Raw genomic sequence first — 18,610 nt, 5'->3', positions numbered from 1 at the left:
TTTTGCATCCAGAAGGCTGGTTTGCAAGCAGCCAGAAATAAACCTGCAAAGAGCTCCTCACACCTTGCGTCCCTGCTCTCAAGCTGCTTCAAAAGCTCAAAGGCTACTTTTTCTGCTTGTCCTCCAGAAGTAAATAATTCCAAATCGGAGGAGGAAGTGGCTACATGGAGGTAGCACACCCTCGCCTGTGGTCATCACTATTTATCGCTTCTCCTGAGCTGAAAAGGGCTATTCTCTGCCATCCACAGCCCAGTTTCCTAAGGATTTTGTAGGGTTCAATGAAGATAATTATATGTCTATTTTCTCCGCTCCAAAGATCTATCAAACTGTATTCCAGAGACTGAGGAAGCTAAGACAAGAGTCTGCAATGACACAGCCCAATTCATGCATAAAACCTGGAGCACAAGAACTTCTCCCTCTCCCTGTAAACACAGGCCACAGGCCTCTGCGTAGTTATTTTGAGTGCAATATACACATCTTTCTCTTTCAGTATTTTATTTGTCTGCAAAGCATCAGGCACACACCCATGGCACTGTAGGCACAGCATGATTTTAATATTGTTTTGGTTCATGTTTCACTCACTCCACATCAGCTAAGCAGCGTGTAAAGAGTTGCAGCCCACTTCAAGGCTGCCAAAGGTGAGGGCTGGTGAACAGCTCCCTGGAGTTCCTCCTCAGTTACGGACAGTTCTGCAAATACACAAAATGATGGGATTTAAAAGTGCTGCCACCGAAAACTAACAAAATTTTTCTCCTCTCCTGCTGAGGCAGGATGGGACCTATGCTGTGGCATGCAACAGCCCAGAAGTTGGATTGATGCTTCTTTACTTTTTTTCTTCACACCTTCATCCCAGGACTTTCATCCATTGACAGCCACAAACATCAGTTCTTCGTCCTCCTCTTCCTCTCTTTCCAATCCTCCTTTCTGAGCTGACCTCCTTTGCACAGCTGGGCTTGTCACAGTGCTGATTTCTTCAGGCATTAATTTATGAATGGTATAGGCAGCGCTTTGGAAATTTACCCTTTCGTGCCAACTTCCTGCTCTGTAGAACACCTGCATTTTAACAGCAGAAAAAGAAAACAACCACCGCAGTAAACCTTGGTAGAAAACTGGTTTCAATTAGGAGGCTTAATTGCAATGAAACTGAAAGGAAAGAATACAGGGTCTTTACACATTTGAGTTTGCCTCCTTCTCCCTCCCCCTATTTTTGTTCCTTCCACCCTGGGTGAAGCATCATCGCTCTGCAAATCCTTGCTCTGGAAGGTGCTCATACTGGGCAAACAGACATGAGCTGTCTTTCTCATTTGCCCTCATCAGAGGATGAAGCAAAATCTCACTCTCAGACTCTTAGGGCTGTAAGGACCTTTGGGGCTTGTTGGGCAACCTCTTCTACATCGCAGGCCAGCAAAGTGGTGCTTCTCAACCAGTTACCCTCACTCTGAGTCCACTAATTTGTGTTTGGCTAAATGAGAGACACAGAGACCTTAACTTTTCTCTTTTCTCCCCCTTATTACCTCTATAGTACTCCCCAGGATATACAGCCAGGCGTCATATAGCAAATATAGCTGACTTTTTGACTTCATGGAGCTCACCAATACTCTTGTGACCTTGCACACATGTTCTCCCTCTCCCTGCTGCAAATATTCTTGCTACAAGAAGCCTGAAAGGTGCAACTTCCCTATATTAACCCAGATCCGCTCAAGGTGCAGTTATTTTCATATTTCAGTCAACACTGTTTCGTGTCTCTTGGCAGAGTGAGAATGTTGTCATATGTGGTATCGCGTCCACAGGTGTTATGGCCACTGCCACACTAAGGAGGTGAGAGGAGACGCTTTGGACCTGTCACACATACACTCCATCATAAAAATGTTAATGGATCATTCCAGAAAGTCGCTGCAATCTTTTCAGTTGGTTTTACTAGATGTTATTGGAGACATTCTTGGCAAAAGCATGGCCCAGTTCTGTCTAGCTTCTGCCCCTGCAGGGTTGGAGGTGGGTTACGTGGCGGTGCTTGCCCTGAATGGCAAGCATGTGCAGACACTGTTTTCCCTCACCTTTAAGTGGGGACTCAAAACGCAATGTTGCTGGGTTCACTTTTCCCAGCCTTGTTTCTGGTGGTATTGTACCATGCATAGAAGTACGACATGAAAAAACTGTGTGATGGTGTTTGCAGGTGCTGTTGCATGTGGTATGGTTTACTCAACAGAGATGTTACCTGAGATGTCCTTGTAGAAGAAACATTGTGCCCTGTCCATAGCAGCTGGTCATGTTTTGATCACCACCATTTATCAAAATGATTGGGCAGGAGAAAAACTGGAGATAGATATTTAGCCCAGTGGATTTTTCTCAAAACTAAGCAAGGCCATGAAACGAAACAAGGCTACAGTGAAACTGTACCCTGATAGCTGATGTCAGTGCACGGCCTTGGAAACACATGGAAGAGTTTGAGTCCAACCCAGCAGAGATTAGTGAAGTGTGCAGGGAAGAGCTAGTCAGACCTGGATTAACTTCACCTAAATTTAAGCATCTGAGGAAGGACTGCTGTCTTCTCATAGGGTCAAGGAGAGAGCAAGTAGCATCCCAGGATTGTTTCAGGCTTTAAGGGGGCTGAATTACCCCCTAGAGATACCTCCCTCACTCTGTCTGCAGGGATGGAGATGGCACATTTATAACTGAGGTGCGGAAGATGGGTGCTTAGACCTAGGAGATGGAGCCGGGTGATGTTTCCATCAGACACACACGCTGTTGCAGTTGCCATTGGAGTCTCCCAGCTGAATTTCAGAGGACCTTTTGCTGCCAAAAAGATAAATGCTCTCCCTTTCCTAAACCAACGACTCTTTTTGAGGAGGCCAAATGAGACTTGTCGGAGGTAGCCAAGACAAGAGTGCCACCTTTTTTTGCAGCAAAGCCTTTCTGCTAGTGACACAGACAAGAAGGAAGCACAGCCAGAGCTCTATGGAGCTTGTGCCAAGGCAGAAGGTTTATCTGCCGCTTTCCCGCAGCGCTCGGGCGTGTGGTAAAACCGAAATCTTGCTCAGCGCGGCCGGAGCGCGTAGCTGTGGTTGCTCTGCAGCGAGAGATGGGACCGGTGCCCGTTTGATCTGGGGGATGTTGCTGTCCCGCTTTGCCCGCGTGCCGTCGCGGGTGGGAGCCAGGGCTTTCGTCCTTGCTGCGGTAGGACCAGCCAGAGGCTGGCGTGCAGAAAAAAGCACCTTCCTGGCTGCAAATGTGCAGCGACAGCACGGGGAACTGCCTTTGGGTTCCTGGCGTGGTTAGAGCCGTTAGCCATGTTTGTGCCGCCGCGGCGCTGCCATCAGCGCGGTCCTTCCCTTCTCACAGTTAATTTCCTTATTTGCTTCAGTGACGGTGTGACGTGTCGTGTCGGTGTTTGGGCAGAGCGGCTGGCGAGGAGCTGTAAAGTAGCCTGGCAAAACCCTTATTTGTGTGACTTGTTGCAACAGAGACATGTCAATTCAGCAGTGGGCACAGGGAAGGGATAAAAGGGAAAAAAAAAAAAAGCTGAAAAGAAACAAAGAAGAAAAAAAGTTAAAAAAGGAAAGAAATAATAAGTTTTGGCTTTGGTTATGGTGAAACTGCACATGTCATGGAAATGGAGGAGAAGTACAGATCCTTCATATCACAGGGTGAGTGAGCCTTGACACTGATATTTTTCATGCATCAAAAACAACTATGTGATATCAATGTGCACACTTTTCCTGCTAGATTAAACAAGTTCATGTGACTGGAAAGGTATTTAGAGGTGACCAAAGTCAGTCCCTTGCAATGTCTACCAGTCATCTATATACTCCACCTCTTAATGAACTCTTTGGGTTTTCTTACCCAAAGCTGCTCTAGAGCTCCAGTGCATTAAACATTAGGATTAAACACCTTCTTCCACAATTGCCTGGGAGTTGGATGAAAGAAAAACAAAACAAGAAACAGTGGAAACTATGAAAGAATGCTATAGATGGGTCTTCTCTGGAGCAAGGTGGTTTATATCTGGACACAGGTGTCTGCACCGCAAGCAACAGAAGAGTGAAATACTTGGAAAGCAAAGCCAGAACAGCCACATCAGCTATGCTGTGGTGCTCTGAAACAACAGTTTGGGAGTAAAAAGTCCAGCATGTGCTGTTAGGTGAGCAAGCAGTTGGGCATATGTTGCCACCATGTCCATTAGAGAAGCAATCCTTTCCTACAACCAGGATTGCAAGGTAGAAAGTAAACCAGTCCCATGACCAATGAAGTCCAAGCTCTGCTCCCCACATCAGTAACAGCTTAGCTTCTCTCTTTCTTGGCCCTTTTCAGCCAAATGTTCCCAGGCTGCCTATTTGCAGGGGCCTCCAGGAAGGTAAATGAGCAAAGGTGTGAAGTCAATGCACGCCAGCTAAAGACCTTTAAGCCCTTGGGGGGACACTCTCATTCAGGAATAAAGTGGCCTTACATTGCTGTAGTTTAATCCTCCTCTGAGGATTAAGCACTGAAGGCTTAGTGCCTAAATTTTAATCCTAAATGAGAACATGCACATGTGCTTTAATTTATGGGCTCTGACTTCACACCTGTAGTTGACTAGCCTTCTCTCTTCTGCATGTCCCTGTGAAGGAAAGCTCTAATGAGATGCAACTGGAATTTGGGTGATGCTGTGGCTATTAGTTCTCTCTCTGAGGTTTCTGTGGTTTGGGTTTCAGTGCATTCCTGGTGTTCTTTATTTTTTTTCTTTTTTTTTCCTTTTCAGATACTCTTCTAGTCTTGGTGCATATGTGTGTTTGATTAGAAGCATCTCAGATGCTAGAATTTTACCCCCAGAGAAACACATGCTTTGGGGTCATTAAAAATATTTTGAATCCTGGTGGGGTATAAGGCAGCCTCCAAGGATGGCTTGGATTAGTTCTTTGAATGAGAAACGCTTCTTCCTTCAAGCACATCCTTCTTCCCCATCAAGGCTCATAACTCCAAGCACTCAACTAAGCTACTTAAGTTACCTAGTTGGTCGCCATAGGCTCTGTCTGGAAACAATATGCAAAGTAACTTTCTCTGGGGTAGTTCAGTTTAGAAAGAAATTTTGGAGGAGTCTTTTGGCTAAACTCAGGAGATGGACACTAGGCAGGCCAGACAGACTCTTGAAGTTAGGTTCCTGCAACAGTTCTCCATTACCTGGATTACTTAAAGGAAGTCACCAATGGTAGGTGGAAAGGGGAACCGAGTCCATCTACACTTTGATACCTAGCTGATTTATCAGAAGACAGCTGCATCTTTCAGATGGTGCTCAATGAGAAGAGTATTGGTTTGGGATATGGGGATGAGGAACAAAGGCAAATCCCCTCATTTTGTTATGCTTTGGTTTTCCTAGATGTTAAACGATGTCTTTTTGGTCTTTGCTTTGAAATTGTTGTTGCCACTTTAGGAATCTGAGACCCTCCAAGAATGACAGTTAGAAACACACAGTGACTTCAGGTGTCCCAACACATCTCCCAGACAGTCTTTTTCTACCTGAGAGTCAAAAAAGACTAACTCCTCTAATTAAACATAAGCATTAGGTAGCAGGTCCCTCACTAGGGTTCTTAGTGGAAAAAAAAAGAAAAGATAGTGGCATTAAGCTGAAGCTATTACTATAGCAGTTACAACATTATTAGAATGCATGCCCAAGCCGAAGTTTCATTTTCAACATAAGGCAAATGGATACCCCCTCCTCCCATTTGTTCTTATCATTAATTTACTAATTAGTCCTTTAGACAAAGGTGTTTATTACTCTGTGAAACAAAAAATAAAGAAAATAAACAAAATGAGCTTAAATTGAAACTGCTGTTCTCTCACAGTCACTTTCATCTATTAAAAAGGAGGAAGAATAGCCAAGATCCTTAGCTCAAAGGACCCACTGTTTGGGGGCTCCCTTTTGAAAGCTTTGTAAAGTCTTTATGGCAATTCTAAAATGCCCTCACTTCTGCCTTGGTACCTGGAAATCAGCAGTCACCTACTGGTCACCTACTCTGAGATGTTTCAGTAGCTGGCCCTAATCTGCAGAGTATGTGAGTTGATGCCAGATTTTAAGAACAAGAGTGATACTGCCAGACAGAGTGGACTGTATGCATGTTTAAAATGAGCTACACACTCTTAAAGATCTTTTTAGAATGGGACTGCTGTTTGTTTCTCAATAATCAGGACAGTTGAATCATTCTGTCCATGTGAAAGCCAGCTAAAAGTAGTGAAAGTGTGTAATTTCTCTATTAAAACGGGGTCAATTGCACACCAGAGAAGCAGAAAAACAAATGATTTGAAAACCACCACAAGATGTAAAAACATGCTCTCCCTTCATTAAGAGATGCCAAAGAAACTTTCAGCTGACCCCACAGTCTTTAGAACCTGCAAGTTTCGCTAAACCTCAGAGTCATTTACGTACAGACATCCACCCACTACAGATGTCAAGCACTTTTAAAGTAGTAGCACAACATTTATAGTAGCGCTTTGTTATATTGCAGCACAAGTTTCAATATTGCATGTGATCAAAATTACGCTGTTGAGAGTAGTGTTTTTGATGCTTCCATATGTCAAACTTCACTCATTCATTTAAATCATGGGGCTCAGCAGGGTTCAAGATATTCTGCAAAGCAATTCAATAGCTTTGACATCACCATTTCAGAGGACGAAACTGAGGTAAGGAGAAAGGAGGTGACTAGCCAGCTAGTCTAGACTAGTCATGCAGCAGGGCTGTTGCAGTGGTAGGCAGAGGTCAGCTCCTCGGCATGCTAGTCCTCGGTGACGTGGCATTTGGGGAATGCTACACAGAGAATATGAGTCTTCTCTCATCATCATCCACTCAAGCACAAGAAAATCACACACAAAAAAACCCATCACCACCAACAAAAACTTTAATCCAAACTAATTAGACAATTTAATAAGCAATATGGAAATTACTGCAAGAAGTTGTGTTCACTCTGTAATAGAGAAGATATTGCGCAATCTACCCTGAGTACCCAACTCTTTCAATTAAGTTCTTCCCAAATCATGAGATAGGTTTAAAAGCTCATGATTTACAGAATCACAGAATGGTTGAGGTTGGAAGGGACCTCTAGAGATCATTTAGTCCAACCCCCCTGCTCCAGCAGGGACACCTAGAGCATGTGGCACAGTGTGGCGTCCAGGTGGGTTTGGAAGATCTCCAGAGAAGGAGACTCCACAACTTCTGTGGGCAGCCTCTGGGAGCCTTCCAGGGCTCTGTCACCCTCACAGTAAAGAAGTTCTTCCTCATACGGAGAATAAACTTCCTATGTTTCAGCTTGCACCCGTTACCCCTTGTCCTTTGTCCCTTGTCCTGACACTGGCCACCACAGAGAAGAGCCTGGCCCTGTCCTAATATCCCTAATTTCATCTCAGTCTTCTCCTCTCCAGACTAAACAGGCCCAGCTTGCTTAGCCTTTCCTCATACCATAGATGCTCCAGTCCTTTAATCATCTTTGTCGCTCTATGCTGGACCTTCTCTAGAAGCTCAATGTCCTTCTTGCACTGGGGAGCCCAGAACTGCACACAATACTCCAGATGCAGCCTCACCAGAGCTGAGTAGAGGGGCAGGATCACCTACCTCGACCTGCTGGCAACACTCCTCCTCATGCAGGCCAGGATCCCATTGGCCTTTGTGGCCATGAGGGCAAATTGCTGCCTCATGGTTAACTTGTTGTCAGGGAGGGCTCCCAAATCCCTCTTTGTGGAGCTGCTTTCCAGCTGGTTGACCCCTAATCTGTACTGGTGCCAGAAGTTATTCCTCCCCATGTGCAGGACCCTGCACTTGTCCCGTTGAACCTCATGAGGTTCCTCTCTGCCCAACTCTCCAACCTGTCTAGGTCCCTCTGAATGGCAGCACAGCCCTCTGGCGTGTTGGCCACTCCACCCAGCTTGGTATCATCTACAAACTTGCTGAGGGTGCACGCTGTGCCTTCGTCCAAGTCATTGATGAATAATTTGAACAGCATCGGGCCCAGTACTGACCCTCATGGGACACCACTGGCCGCAGGCCTCCAACTAGACTCGGCCCTATTTATCGCCACCCTGTGAGCTCTGCCATTCAGCTAGCCATTAACGAAGTAGTAAAACCGATGTCCTAAAAATATTTTCTAGCTCTTTGAGCATTTTTATTTTAAAGTATTTCCCCCTAACCATGGGACTCAAAGGTGCTGTCTTTTGTTTTGTCTGAGGCCAAGATTGCCTGAGATCCTAGGACTCCAGCGTCAGAAGACTCCCACTTCCAGAGAAATATCATGAGATTAATGCTATCAGCAGGCTGAAAGCACAGGCTACGCTTCTTCCAGTATTGCTATTGATAGAAATTTGGATTTGAGAAACTAAATTCTTCAGTCATTGTCTGAATACATTCATTGACAGCAGGAGAAAAAACAAGCCAACAACAAAAAAACACACAAAACCCATGTGTTTTCTTTTTACCATTGCTGCCCTTTAAGAGGATGAATTAGCTTACACAATTGTGTTTCACTGGCTTAAATACATGTTTAGTGGGAGGTGTCTTCTGTCATGCCCTGGTGAAATTGGCCTCTAAGTAGCAAATTCTTTCGTCTGTTATTCTACTGGGAGCTCACGCATTTTCTGGGGCAGGAAACATCTTTTTGCTCCATGCATGCAAAGGGCTGGGTGTACTGCGGTTGTGAGCCATGGCTTGGGGCTCCTAGGCGCTACCTGCATAATTAATATTAGCAATGAATAATAATAATAATAATAACAATAATAATGGCTGAATACAAGTGAACCCCATAACCTTGCCCTTGGGTGTCTGAGTAGGAAGCACGAGCCAAGGCAATTCAAGAGAGACACCATCAACACAGCTACCTGCAGCATCCCTGGCAGCTGGCTTTTTTTCCTACAAAGTGCTATAAATGTGGCTGGGAGGGGGAGACAGTGCACAGCAATTTCACATTGCTAGGCTCTATGTCCAGGGCAGTGTACCATCACCGATGGAGTCATTTCAATCTTGACTGGAAAGCCAGTGGGAATTACTACTCCGGAACAGTTTCCATTGAAGGGAGAGCGGCCCCAGAAACAACTTGTGTGAGTGGCACTGGGGTGTAAAATGAATTGCCAACAACTATTGCTTTTATGTTTTCTACACAGGCACTCAAGTGATGAGACTCAGGCTATTATGAAGGGGTGATGTGCTGGTGCCATCCAGTTGGCTTTTACTGAGACGATTAGCAGCTCTACCTGTTGCCTCTTTATTCAAAGGTGAGAGATCCACTTTGGTTCTGGCAGGCTCCTACAGACCCTTAATTTGTTGAGGGAAACATCCTGGATGGTTGCTGAGCCTTTCCACCTTCCAGCAATGACTGTGCTTCTCTGAAACAAATATCTCCTTGCTCAGTTTTAATAGATGTACAATTAGAGTTTGTACGATTGGAGTATTTTGTACTCCAGTGTTTCTATTACTGTTGTGCCTTCACATCTGGGCCACCTCCTGTGGTTTTAGGAGGCCACAATACCTGGAGAGGAGGAGCATTGCTGCACAGCCTGGTGATCCTGGTGCAGGATAATATACCTTTTCTTCCAGCAAAGCCCAGGACATAATACTGGGGGCTTAGCACATATTTAAGTTCTCTAATAATAAGAACTGACTTAAGCTTTGCATTTGGAAAGAAAAGCAGAGGCTTTGGCCGTGTTTCACAATGACAATATTTCTCACGGTTTCCCTTTCTTTAGCCTGGCATTTATTGCCTCTCGCAGGAAGACCCTTGAGTGGTGACGGCAAAACAATTCTTGAAGCAAGTAAATATTGCACTAGAGCAAAACCACTGAGCCAAATCCTGCCTGCTTCCAGTCTGCTGCCAGTCTCTTGACTTTGGTGGCATTGCATGAGATTCAAAGTCTGGTTCTGAACCTGGCTGGTGGTTTCTGGAAGGACCAGTCTCCGCTCCCAAATTGAACAGCCCCCTGCCCTTGCCAAGAGCCAGTACTTAGGTCATCAGTGCCCTTCAATTAGTTTTTTGCCCTGGCTTCTACCCCACTGAAGGCTTTCCCCAAAATTCTCTCCTCTCATGTTTAGAAATATTCAAATTTCCAGACTAAATTTACTGATGGCTAGTTTGTTCTTCTGCCAACATGTCCTTTGGCTTAAATAGCTCATTTCCCTCTGCAACATTTACTCACTTGCTCCTCCCAGCCATGTATTTACATAGGGAGAGCCAGCGTAGGCCCTGCTAGGAGTGCCTGCTCAGTGCCTTCCAGGATAGGTCCCTGGCATCCGCGTTGTAGACATAGCAGAAAGTGCTTCTTCTGCATCAGAAAGCAAATAGTATTCCCACCTTGTTCCAAGCCTGGTGCTCGTACATGCTGGAGATGGGCCAAATGGCCATAGAATTACCTAAATACTTCATTTAAATGGCAACCAAAATAAATTGCAACTGAAGCAGTCTCGTGAGATGGATTCTTTGGGGGAAGAGAGGTCCATGCCATCCTCTTCCTTCCCCCTGCCCAAGAAAGAGGGCAAATTGCTTTGCATTCCCCCAAACGGCTTCCCTTTTAGCCTCTCACTCCACTCCTCATGTCTTGGTGGCCAGGGGAGCCCCTGACATGAGGCTAGCAGGACCCGAGCTGTTGGGCTGCCAGGATGAATCAGACCATTTCTGACATCCTGACAGTTATTAACTCATGAATTAATGAATTGCCCCATTTTGGGGGGCAGGCAGACTTGCAAGGTTGCGTAACTTGCCCAAGGCCACAGAAGAAAACAGTGTCAGGGTCAAGCGACATGTCTGGGTGTCTTGACTTATGAGATGGGATGGGATCTCTGAACCATTGCACTCCCTCCACAGATGGGCCAAATTGCTCTTGCTGTGGTCAAAAAATGCCCTTAGGCACCGTTCACCTTCTCTCCTGCAAAACATCCTTTTCCTCGCCTTGCAGTAAGACTAAAGAGGAGCGTGCACCAAGCGGAGATTTGCAGCTGCCTTCAGCAGTCCCTAATCCCCGCGGATGTTATACTCCTTGGCGTAAGGAGCTTGGCGAGCGCGCCGTGGCGCCTTTGTGCGGGCGATACGTACAAGCGGCGGGGCATTGTTTTCACGTCTGAGCCGCTCTCCACGATAAAACTTCCTTCAAAGCCAGAGCGAGTTGCACCGGAGTGCATAAGCCCCATTTGTTTTCGATTTATATGTTACTTCACCGACACAAACAAGTTCAAACTAGTGCTAGGGCTGTGCTGCAGCTACTGCAGAGGCAACTGAGCTGCGTTCTGGTGACTGCATTGCTTAAAGAATTGTTCGCTTCTGATGATCAGATACCTGTTTTTCTTTTAATTAATCAGAAAACAGCTTTTTCTTTTCATATTTCCCACCAAAAAAAGCTTTATCTGCATGCTTACATTAAAAACAACCCCCAAAGCAGTATGAGTTAAAACAAGTAGGATTCTCTACAGCATGTTTATTATCCTTATTATTTATTGTTATTTTACTATCACTGCTATTCAGAGAGTTCATCACAGAGGTAATATTTGAAGACAAATTAGGCGAACTTTTACTGACCAAATTCATCCTAGAGCTATGCCGTGGTCTCTGAGTTGACTCATCCTCTGATGGTTTTGTGGACTTTGTATATAAAGTGACAATTACCTTCTTTTCAACTTCCTGCATAGTTGTTATTCACCAGCCCAGCCTTCCTACTCACCAAACAAGAATTTAACTAACAAAAATACACACACAATATATATCATGTGGATTCATTCTTACAAAGCGTTAGTGTTTCCTGCAGGAGATGGAGGACGCTGAATATATACCAGCCAGTATGATTTTTATGTGGGATTTTTTCATCAGGAAAATACCTTCTTTTGGAAAGAAACAAAATATTTTATTTTTTACTTTGAAAATCAGGAAAATTCTTGAGTGATACCAATGCTGCCAAGGGGCTTGCTTTTTTCTAAAATTGAAACCGATCTCAATTTTGTGCTAAAGGTTATAAAATACGCAGAAGTTTGGCAAGGTTCATCTTGTGCATTGCAAAATGGAGACTTTCAGAGATGTCTTGTAATCATGGAATAAAACAAAAATGTCAAGTGCCACCATGCCAACGGAGAGGCTTGATCCGCTCTTAGCTCTGCTCGGCCTCCCGTCTCCAAAAGCTCCAGTCCAGGGCAATGGTCTGAAGCTGCCGCTTGTCCCTTCTGCGTAAGAGGCAGCATGGAAGGAGAGCTGGGGATTTTCGGGGAAGAGGCTGTGGAAGTCCTAAGGACACAGATCAGAGGAGGAGGCAGAAGGGAGGCTCCTGCCTGGTGGTATGAAGATTGCTGATTCAGGGCTGCAGCCCTCGCAGGAGTTAGTGTGCTCTGCGGTGCAGAGGGAGCCAAGCCACTTATGCAATATTAATATTAATAACTGCTTTGCACTTCTATAGTGCCTTTCATCCAAGGATTTCAAAGCGCTTTACAAACATTAATTAATTAAGGCCCATAACACCCTGTGAGGTAATGCAAGTAGATATTACAGCTCATGCAGAGGCCAGAATTGCCAGCATTACAGGTATAATCCTCTAGCAAGAGTTAACTTATTCTTGAGCAAGCTTTCTTACTTATAGGCATAAACAGGCTTCCCTTTAACACCGAGCATGTCTTTTTTTTTTTCTCCCCCTGCTTCTTTTTCTTCCCCTTGATCTGTCAGTCTCCGCACAGGCAAAACTCCCACTGCATGGCAGCCAAATGAGGGGAATGTGCCGTCCTTCCATCTCCTGGCTCACTGCTTCCTCCTCGGTTGCCCGATAAAGACGTAGGATAGCGCAAGGCTGAAGCATTGGGTCAGGTATTGATGTCCTGCTTCTGCAGGGTTTCCCTGTTCTAAATATACTTCGCACCGAGGAGATTAAAAAAGGAAGTGTGCTAAAATATCTTTTATAGCACCTGCTTATCAGATGACCTCTGAGCAACCTGCAGGCATGAGCTAATGTAGCCCTCGTAGCAGCTGGTCATAAATGTCATTAGGGCCACTTTAGCCATTTTTTTCTTTTAAACACTTCCCATCTCCTGTGTTTTGGGGCCAAAACTGCAGACGTGCCAAACCTCTTCCGATTCTCTGCTCACTTGATTCCTATTGCGCCTTTTCAGCTCAGGGTTTGCCTCTGAACCATGGGTGCTGCTGGACACTTCAAGTCCTGCTGTGTGATTGAATATGCTGGTGCTTGTCCCACCACGTATCCCATCTGGAGCAGAGCTGGACGAAAGGAAGTCAGGAGATGGGAAAGGCCACAGTTGTGCTTCCTTATTCCTGGGATAATGTGACTTCCAGAAAACAGAGAATTCTGCTTATTGTATGGACAAGAAATGCCCTTGTCCACCATCCATCATGACAAGATATGGAAAAGGACATGGTCCAAGTCTGGAGCAGGGCTTTGGCATGCCAGTTTCATGTAAAGGCAATCCCTTTAGATTGCCCATCTAAAGCAACATTTTCTTAACTGCTTGGGACAGCTGGAGTGAGAGAGGAGCAAAGGGACCTTGGGGTGGTTTAGTCTGGACAGCAACTTCTCCAAGTTTTGCCCATTCAGGTGCATTCTGAAACTGTGCAGACATTAGCTAATTAATGCGGTGAGTTCATTAAACCAATTAATTGCATTTCTTTCTGTGAGTGGGCTGGGCCTATCAGTCATCTTCGCAGAGTGCAGTTTAGGGCGTTAAAAATATTCTCTTCATCAAATTAAACTTTATTAAATAATAACTCCTTCCAAATTCTAGGCTAGGAATGAACAACGTCACTCTAACCACAAGAGCTGTTTATTGCACATAAACTTCGTTTGCTGCCCTGCCAGCTGTGATAAAACCAATTCAGATGCATATTCTCAGTACAGTAAGCACTTTCTCCCCTTTCATAGTCTTGCATTAACCCAAAGACTCTGTCCTTTTGTGCAGAACACCCACTGAAATCAATGGGAATTTTGTGTGTGGGAAGAATGCAAGGTTGGGAAGTTATACGTCCGCATGTTGGCCAGCAAAGGCATTGTGTTGCCACAAGGGTCTTTTTGGCAGGCAGCAGAGTATTTTGCATTTTTCAAAGACAAGCAGAACTGAAGAAACACTTAAAGGAGAAAAAAAATTGGTCCTTTGCCTAGTTGTGATTCTGTATAATTCTAAAGTGAGTCTGGAAAAAATATATATATTTAATTTTAAAAAGAACTTAAAAATTTGTATTTTAAAGGAACCATTCATTACAGTTAAAAAGTATTTTCCTTGGTCTTCTTGAACCTCTCAAAACTTGTGGGTTTATTTGTTAGAAGGATTCTTTAGCAATGCTGTCTTTTCTCTTTGGTGATAGCAGAGTTAAAAGGTGCAAATATATGCAAAAAAGGACATCTTTTCAAATAATGAAATAAAAATACTTTTGCATATTTTTCATTTTATATCTAATTTTCTGTTTTAAGTAGGTGTAGGTAAAAGAAAGAAAAGTATACAGGTAGTCTTATTTTTTGGCTACAGGCTCCCCATAAACTTTCTATTCTAAGATAAGTTGCAAGGAAACTGCAAGGAAAATCAAATCTGTTTCTTTTCACCAGCTTTTAAAAATGAAGACAGTCAAATAATCACCACAATTTAGTCATTTTGCCCCTGTAGTCTCGTCCCTGCAGATCTGCTTGATTTTGATTTACATCTGCCCAGGAGTGAGCAGAAGTAACATTTTTCAAAGGTTTGGTAAGAAGGAAGGATGCGGGTGCAAACTGCCACTGCAGGTGTCTACATCAAAAGTCAAGGTCTTCAATCCCCACTCGTCATGTTGGTGTCTGAAGGTGTCCAAAGGCATGGAGTTTGGGCTTCTTTTAGGCTTGAAAGGAGCTTAAGGACAGAAAAGAGTTGGAAAAGCATCCTCCCTTTCTCCTGCCTCCCTGCTTTCCACATCCTGCTCCATGCTTCTATTAGAAACCTTAAAACTGCTCAGCAACTTCTTTTATTTATTTATTTATTTATTTTCTGATGTGTCTTAATTGTTTCATCTCCCTGAGTGGGGCCTCGTAGTTAAACTCCAGGTTTTGGGTTTCTTTCTCAGTCTCAGCACCTAAAAGAGAGTCATTACAACTCCTAACTTGTGGACATCTTTTTTTTTTTTTTTTTTTTTTTTTTTTCAGATATGTCCCTTAGTTCAAAAACATTAACCTTAGACCAAAAGATCAGACCAAAATCTAGGATGTTTGCAGCAAAACCAGGAAACATTGAGATACTGATTCTCAGTTCAGTCTCTTCATCTGCTCCTTCCTCATATTAATTAAATGAGGCAATTTATATCAAATATGCTAAGAGTAAATTGGAGACTCTTGGAAGAATTCCAGCCAGTTAGAATGATAGTTAAAAATAAATCCATATCTAAAAGAGAAAGAAACCTGAAAGACCACAGCAGGCCACAAAACACTGTGAGAACTTGAAAATAAGGCTGCAGGGAAAAAAATCAATTGCATTGTGGCCAATATTAATCTTCCATCAATAAATACCATATCTTTCACTTCTTATGGTAATTGCCCCAGTGATTCCCCTTAAAGTGGTTCTCGAGCACTTAGAGGGCCCGTTGATAGCATCTTATCAGGTCTCAGAGCAATGGTGTGAAAGCACAAATAGGAGCTGTGGCCTAGTCTGAGAAAAAATGTAGTCTTTAGAATGTGCTGATTTGACAAAAGGTTGTTGTTTGTCACAGACATTAGTTTTTATCTGCTTAGCAGATAATTCTTCCAGAGGGGACTCTTCAGCCTCTGCCTGACTCCGCTGCTCAGTTCTATGCAAGGCTGATATTCCCTTAAGAGATACTATAGCAGCTGAATGGTCCCGGTCTCTAATTGCTGCTTGAAATGGGCTTTTTGGAATCACGGTGTGGATGCTTCAGGGTGGCGTGTGACTTTGCATGGGTTCATGCACCAGCCGCAGGGCTGGTGCTCCCTTCAGCCTGAAAAACATCAGGAAGGAGTTGATGCTACCATGAAATTGTTGTCATAAAAATGCTTGTCACAGCAAGAGGAAGTGGAGCTAGTGGTTTTTCCTCTTGGGAAGTGCCTTGAGTCAGAGCTAAAGTCCATGAAAACTGACTATCGACCTTAATTAACTCCTGGAAAATAGGCATGATGCTATGTTTGCGGTGTGCAAAACAGCATCCGCAATCCTCGGCTATTATAAGGCCCATCACATCGTTTTCTTGAAGTTTATGATTTAAGAGAGAGACCTGACTCTTTGCCCATGCTCCCTCGGCAGCCAGGTCTATATTTCACAAAATATATAGGGCAGATCCTGCAGAAAGTACATGAGCAACCTTCAGTGTGCAGTGAGTTGTCTGAACTTAGAAATTTTGCATGCTTTATGCAACTGAGACATCATTTTGCACATGCATTATTGCACGTGCAGGAGGTATCAGCTAAATACTGAAAGATTTTTGGACACGCAGTCACATAGTACCATAGGTGGTCCAACAGCAGAAGACACACACGTAGGGTTTTTCAGACTATTTCCTTTGGCATTCTGCTTGGATGCCCCACTTCTGAAGGGCTCCTCTGTCCTTTAGAGGTATATGTATGCTTAAAAGGTAACACGTGATTTGGTCTTTAGAAACTATATCCTGACCGTGTCCAAAGCAACTCCAGGTCAGCTTGGAGGTGAATTAATTTGGATACAATTAATTAAGTTGCCCTAGCTGCATACATTGAGTATAATCCTGTGCATGTTGCTAATACTTGTAGCTCTTGAAGAGCACATGTGGAGTTGGGTGTCCTCGTGGTCTCTCAACAGTATTATATTTTGCTTATTATTTAGATTTCCTTAGGCTTCAGTAGCATTTTCTAGATTTTACAGAAATATTCCAGAACTTATCCCTTCCGAGGTGGCATGCAATATTTGAAATTAAACTAAAAGCCATTTCTTTGATGTTACTTTTTGTTCTAAACTTAGCCATCACATGCCAAAGCCCCTGTTTTGATTGAACATAGCTTTCTTCACTTTTGCAAGTATTTTTTTTTAAGGTAAAGATCTCATTAAAAGATCTTTTTAAAAATTATATTTTTTATTGCCCTGTAATATATCAGCAAAATTACACAATTCTGATTTCCTGTTAGGATAGGAAATTAACGTCAAAAGACAAGAAATGAGAAGTGGTGGCTTCTCCCATGGCATATTATAGCACTAAGAGTGATGTAGCGATATCAGAAACATTTTTTCCCCTTAAATGAATGGGAAGGATATCAATTCATTTCTTACCTACATGTTTACTTGAATTCCAGGACACTTTTCTATCCTGCCTAAGTAAACATCCAGGACAAGACACAAACTGATATTACTATTGTAAACAACACCAGCAGATAAGAAGTTTCACTTTTCTACTAACTGTGATGCCAGCCATTATACCTTATTATATACATTTTAAGCTCAATTATATGAAGTACCGAGTATTCTGGCTTGCATCCAGCTGTGCATTTAAGCCCCCTCTTGACTATAAACCCATCAATGGTTCCACTGAACCTGATTCTATGCCATAATGGAAGCATGTGTTGAATTGCCCAGCTGGATTGGGGCCAAGGAGCTGAACATTTTGAGGATCCAGGCCATCCCACAGTCATCTCTATGGTTTCTGAGTATCTGCCCAAAGTCATTAAATTTTTTGAAATAGCACCTCTGTTGTGGTGTGTTATCCCTCCTTCCTTCATAAAAATCTTTATTGAGATTTCAGCTCTGTCCTTAAGGCCTGATCCAGCCCAGGATAGGAGTCACCGCATTCGCAGCAGTTGTTGGAGCTGGTTGAAGTCATCCCTGTGGGTTGGTGTATCTTGCTGGAAGGTGCCCTATGCTCACAGAGCTTGCTTTTAACTTTGAGGGTTGTGTTGAAGGGGGCTCCTCAAGACGAAAAAAAGACAGTTAATGGGAGATTCACCAGCTGAGGAAGTTTTGTCTTTTGCAAAAGGTCCTAACACAGAAGCATAAATAGATCTTTTAATGCTTGTTCCACCTGGGACATGCAACACATTCAGTCATGCGGGCCCAGACCTAGGACCTCAGTTCCCTGTTCAGCATGTGAAGAGAATTTAATGCTTTAGAAAAATAGCCCTAAAGTCTCCCTGCTGAGCAGGAAGCAACTTAGAAAAAAAACGTGAAGTGGAAGTGCTTGAATCAGTGCTGTAGGAAAGCATCTCACGGGCACACAGGCCCCAGGCTTCTCCTGATCAGGTCTTCAAAGCAACAAGTGAAGCCAGCTTCTTTTTGCTCCCATTAAAAAATGTAGTCACCAAAGGAAAAGGAGGAGCCTCTCCACATTTATTTTGTAGTCCAGTGGTTAAAACCACTTGCCCAAGAAGAGCAAGACAAGTTCTTGGTTTGCCGCTGCCTGGGAGGTTCAAACCTACATCTCCCAATTGCCATGGGAGTACCTCAACCACAAGACTACAGGTGACGCTGGGTGGAGAAAGCGTTTCTGCATTCCTTGGTCAATCTGTGGGCCTGTGTGGGAAAGACTAATAGATTCCCATGACCCTCTGTGAGCAGAACAGGGTTCTAGGGTATTTCCTCTTTTCCTTGCAATCTGTTTTTCTAGACAGAGCGTGAGATTCGTATTTGGGAAGGGGGATGGAAATGTTGGGAGTAAGTTAGGGGACATTTAATAAATAAGGAGTCTGCTCTAAC

This window comes from Tinamus guttatus, unplaced genomic scaffold (assembly GCF_059628265.1).
Source record: "Tinamus guttatus ecotype Peru unplaced genomic scaffold, ASM5962826v1 Tinamus_guttatus_pri_ptg000245l, whole genome shotgun sequence".
Taxonomy (NCBI): domain Eukaryota; kingdom Metazoa; phylum Chordata; class Aves; order Tinamiformes; family Tinamidae; genus Tinamus; species Tinamus guttatus.
Note: the sequence above shows the minus strand (reverse complement) of the source record.